Source organism: Podarcis pityusensis, assembly GCF_964106645.2.
Source record: "Podarcis pityusensis genome assembly, chromosome: 6".
NCBI lineage: Eukaryota > Metazoa > Chordata > Lepidosauria > Squamata > Lacertidae > Podarcis > Podarcis pityusensis.
In genome coordinates this window covers 11,474,650-11,480,649 of record NC_138030.1, presented here as the reverse complement: position 1 = coordinate 11,480,649, position 6,000 = coordinate 11,474,650, and positions in this window count along the sequence as shown.

The following is a 6,000-nucleotide window of genomic DNA, read 5'->3' as shown; positions in this document are numbered from 1 at the left end:
ATACCTGAAGGAGCGTCTCCACCCCCATCGTTCAGCCCGGACACTGAGGTCCAGTGCCGAGATGTGAGGTTACAGGGAACCAGGCAGAGGGCCTTCTTAGTAGTGGTGCCCGCCCTGTGGAACGTCCTCCCATCAAATGTCAAGGAAATAAACAACTATCTGACTTTTATAAGGCATCTGAAGGCAGCTCTGTTTAGAGAAGTTTTTAAAGACTGATTTTTTTATTATATTGTTTTTATTACGTTATTATTTAGTTATGTTGTAAGCCGCCCAGAGTGGCTGGGGAAACCCAGCCAGATGGGCAGAGTGTTAATATTATTATTATTATTATTATTATTATTATTATTATTATTTCCTCCTTCTCTGGCTAGTTCACACAAGGGTTTATGCATTCAGCTTCTGATTGCTGGATGGATTTTGCCTTACAAATAAACAAACAAACAACATATAATTAGATGTAAGCAAGGTTTTAAACAGTTGTGCACACCAATACCCACATTAGAAATTGACCCTGTTGAATTAGTGTACTGTATCCCAATATTCCAGTGAATATTCTCTGGAAAAGCCAGTAGTTTTTGCAGTACAAAGAGCTATGTCAAGATTTGAGCTGGAGTTTTAGAGATTCCTGCTAGAAGATTCCTTTTGTTTATCTGCTTTGCTCGTTTCTTCCTGATTTATCTCATTGAGCAAAAGGATTAATGAAGTTATACTAGATTCTACCTAGGAGTCTGCATTGGTCTATTCGCTCTGACAAAGCTCTCCTTCCCTTATAAATTGTGAGCATCATGAAGGCGCTGTACTGTAAATAGCACCACTTAGTGGCAGAATGACACTTTAAAATATTTATTTCTATCAGCTCAGCTAGACAATGATATACGAATTAAATAAATGGAATACCCAGCCACACATAATTAATTTTTTTGCATTCAGTACTTTGGGGGTGGGGGAGGAGCAGGAGGTGTTTCGTTTTGTTTTTGTTCGGATGCATATTTTCCCAATTCAAGCATTTGGTAGCCTTGGGTACCTTGGGGGAGTGAGAATCCTAGTCAATCAGGCATCGCTTATTAATGGAGGGAGCCACATACACCTAGGATTCCTTTAGACTGATGCTAATCAAGAAACATTTGGTGGGGAGAGGGGAGAATGACTGGGGTGTGTGTGTGTCGGGGGGGTCTATGGATGAGATCAGTCCACATGTTCTGAATCACCTCTCCCCTGAAATTTGATTCTGTTTGAATTTAAAGATGAAACTAATTTAATCTAACTATTTTGCTCTTTCCGAAACAATACAAAACAGGCATCTTTTGAAATCTGCAGATCTCCTAATTTTGCAAAGAAGTTCTCCAGCCATGTGATGTGCACAGAGATGCATATATTACTAAGCTAGGATACAAATAGATAGATACATAGATGATAGATAGGTAGACAGAGATAGATAGATAGAAGAGTTTGGATTTGATATCCTGCTTTATCACTACCGAAAGGAGTCTCAAAGCGGCTAACATTCTCCTTTCCCTTCCTCTCCCACAACAAACACTCTGTGAGGTGAGTGGGGCTGAGAGACTTCAGAGAAGTGTGACTGGCCCTAGGTCCCCCAGCAGCTGCATGTGGAGGAGTGGAGACGCGAACCCAGTTCCCCAGATTACGAGTCCATCGCTCTTAACCACTACACCACACTGGCTCTAGATAGATAGATAGATAGATAGATAGATAGATAGATAGATAGATAGATAATAGATAGATGATAGTAGGGAAGATTGCAAAAATTGGCATCTGAGGCATAATTGCATAGAAATTGTAGGTATTGTGAGAATTTTTCGCCAAAATGCTGATGGATTTTCCTGAGGACCTTTGTAAGTAAGTAAGTAAGTAAGTAAGTAAGTAAGTAAGTAAGTAAATATTGTAGACTGATGTGGAGAAATGTGAATTCAGATTCCCACTCAACATTTTCTGGGCAACTTTCCCAGCCTAACCCTGCCTCTCATGGTTGTTGTGACAGAAGGTAGGAGTCATGTATGCCACCTTGTGTCCTTTGGAAGGAAAGGTGAGACAGAAACACAAGAATAAACAAAATAAGTAGATTGTTGCTGTTCTATGTCTGATTTAAGAAAGGGAAATCTGAACTGGTTGTGTGAAGCAGGAAAAATGGCTTCATGCCATTGTAATGAGAAAGATAGTAGTGACAGTAATAATACATTGCTTAAATCAACTCCACAGTAACGTGACCTCGCATAAGGAACGAGAAAACGCAATGGTGTCTTCAGTGAACTGTTTCAGGCTCTGCCTGGAAGAAATCCAACAATAGCTACATTACAGTCAATTAAAAACCCCTATTTCAAAGTCATTTTTTACCTTCGGTGAAGTTAAACATAGTTTAAACTAACACACTTTATCCTGCCATAATGTGAAATTAATGAGCTTAATGTCTGAATATAGAATTTATAATCCTTTCTTTTGATTCTTTTTTTTTAAAAAACCAAAAAAAACCCCTGACAGTCAAGTTTATTCCTATCTTTACCTCAGAATCAAGTAAGTGAGCCAAGCTGGCCTTAAAACAGAAAACAGATTTGTGCCTAATCTCGCCTATATATTAGGCTACAAATATACTGCCACATATTGCCTGTGAGTCTCGGCCAATGGCCAAGCAGCTGTGATGTCACAGAATGTTCATTTCTTCGCTGCTGCAGGAGAAGGATCAATCAAAGAGTAGGGACAACAGGACAATTCTCTGGGAGCAAAGGGAAAGGTCAGTTTGGTCAAGGATTCGATTCATTTGGGTCACAGAGCAGGTGTGTCATTTGGTAGATTCCTGCATTGCAGGGGGTAGGACTAGATGACCCTTGGGTCCCTTCCAACTCCACAATTCTCTGATTTTATGGTATGATTTATCTGGCTTATTAGCAGGGTTCTTATACAGCTCCATGGCAGGGCCCTTAACACAAGCCTGCAGCAGGGCATTTCCATTTTAGCAGGGAAATCAATGAAAATGTTGACAGGCCAGTCACTTGAGGTCATAAGGTTGACAGGTGGATTGTCACGCCCACCTGTCAAACTTGGCCCATGGGGGACATACAAGGATATTTCCCCCCAAAATACACAAAAACAGTTCCCCACCCTTGTCGTAAGCCAAGAGGAGAAGAGGGTCTTGTCTGTACCTAAGGGAACAATGCACAGCAAATACTACTATTACTACTACAACAACAACAACAACAACAACAACAAACTTCCCACAGTGTGGTAAAGTAAAGGTAAAGGTAAAGGGACCCCTGACCATTAGGTCTAGTCGTGACCAACTCTGGGGTTGCAACGCTCATCTCGCTTTATTGGCCGAGGGAGCCGGCGTACAGCTTCCGAGTCATGTGGCCAGCATGACTAAGCCGCTTCTGGCGAACCAGAGCAGCGCACGGAAACGCCGTTTACCTTCCCGCCGGAGCGGTACCTATTTATCTACTTGCACTTTGACGTGCTTTCGAACTGCTAGGTTGGCAGGAGCAGAGACTGAGCAACGGGAGCTCACCCTGCCGCGGGGATTTGAACCGCCGACCTTCTGATCGGCAAGTCCTAGGCTCTGTGGTTTAACCCACAGCGCCACCAGCGTCCCTCCCACAGTGTGGTAGGCTGGCCAAATGCAGAAAGGGGACAACAGCCTCCTGCACCTTTAACAGTTGTATAGAAGAAAGCACTTCACAGGGCATGCCTTGCATAACAAGCTGCAGCTGCTGAAACCCTCCACAAATTCTCCACCATTTTTGTGCCTCAGCTCACCTTGCAAAGTCAATGAAAGTGTGATGTAGTAGTTTGAATGTCAGACTGAGACTGGTCCCTACTCAGCCACGAAGCTCGCTGGGTGTCCTTGGGTCAATCACTGCTTCTCAGCCTAACCTACCTCACAGGGTTGTTGGGGGGATTAATTTGGGAAGGGAGAATTATATGCACTGCCTTGAGCTCGGTGGAGAAAATGTGGGATGTCAATCAATCGTCAATCATTTTCAATTGTCTTGTTTCTTGCCGTCCATACAAATAATGAATAAGGAATCTTCAACAAGTTTTCCCTCCTTATCGGGGTGTTACTTTCCTGTGTCACACTGCCTGATTTAACACAAACACATACACATCATGCCATCTGCAAGGTGGCACTATGCTAAACAGAAAAACAAGACTTGACCAGTCGCCAACTGTTTGGCTGTTTGAGTCTTGCATTCGGAGAGCAGATCCTCTTCCTTCGATGTGTCACAATCGGAGCTGAAACCAAAATCTATTACAGTTTTGGCTCAGGAGAGCACAGTTTGCATTTTGCATCTCCAGGGAGTCCATGTTAAGCTGACCTGCAAACTGTGGTGCAGCCTCACCAGTTACTTTTTTTAAAAAAAAAGTGTGTGTGTGTGTGTGTGTGTGTGTGTGTGTGTGTGTGTGCTCTTGACCTGGACGAGATGACTAGCTCAAGGCGTGCATGCCCCAACATGCTTTCGGTCACCTCATCTAAACATAGTGTTGCTAAGTTGACACTAATGTATTTTACTGAGAGGTCTTGTGAGTTTTCAGCCTGAACTACCACCCTGGCCTCTGTGCTACAAAACTGAATCGAAGCACCCTGGTGAAAATTGTGATCATTTGCCTCCCAGTTATGATTTTTCAGCTGTTGTTCGTGCTTTGGTGGCATCTGCTTACTCTCTCCATCCTCTCTTCTCCCACAGGGAGTTGTTTTTCTTTTTAATCACTCTGCTTGACTTCAGAATAGTAATGTTTTGCAATCCAACATCAATTCATTACAACTTGAAGATGTCTGCCATTATGATGGGTAGGGTGCTTGTGGGTACCTCCTGCAAGGACCTCTAGAAAGTCCTGTCTGCGATGCCTGAGTTGCTGATATTAAAGATGGGGGTAAAAAAGTACCCTTGCTGCAACAATGCTACCAAGTGTACCATTGATCCCCCTTTACCCACCCATAAGAATAGATGGCAGTGATTTGCTTACATTATTCTCTGTGTCCCACGGACTGCAAGAAGATCAAACCTCTCCATTCTTAAGGAAATCAGCCCTGACTGCTCACTGGAAGGACAGATCCTGAAGCTGAGGCTCCAATACTTTGGCCACCTCATGAGAAGAGAAGACTCCCTGGGAAAGACCCTGATGTTGGGAAAGATGGAGGGCACAAGGAGAAGGGGACGACAGAGGACGAGATGGATGGACAGTGTTCTCGAAGCTACCAACATGAGTTTGACCAAACTGCGGGAGGCAGTGGAAGACAGGAGGGCCTAGTGTGCTGTGGTCCATGGGATCATGAAGAGTCGGACATGACTAAATGACTAAACAACAACAAATAATTCTCTGTGGTGGAGAAGCAATGGGGTGCATTGATGCTAAACCTGTTGGCTGTCCCTGCAGAACACCCCCCCCCCCACTACAGTGATGGCACACACAGAGATCCTGTAAAGTATAATTGCTTAATTGACACTGAAATGGAGAATGCCTGTGTGTATTGCTGAAAGGGTTTAACTGGAAGATTCCATTGAAGCTAAAGAACAGCAAAGAGGGCTCTCTGCACTGCTTAATGGGTTGATAATTAACTATCTCCTCTAGCAGCTAACACCTGAGTGAATAGCCTTAGATCACATGAGAGCTATTGAATTGCAAATTCACCATCTTGGAAGGGTGGTAGCCGAGTCTTTGTTCCCAGGCTCTGTGGGAGTAAGGATGTAAATGAATGTCTCCAGGAGTGCACAACCCGAGGCTGGAACGGAGGCTGGGATAGGGGAAAAGACAGAGTTATGATCTCAATCCTGTTTAAAGTTGTTTCTAAGAAGATACTGATCCTATGCTTTGATCAGCATGTGTTTTATGGAACTATTTGGATGTATTGTTGATGCGTTTGTTCTGCTTTGAATAAAGTTCTGCAAGTAAAGTTCTGAATCAAACAAATAGGTCTAGACGAAATTTCATTCCAAAAGGACTCAGTTTTTATGCATCCAGTCCAGGAATAGGCAAACTCGGTCCTCCAGA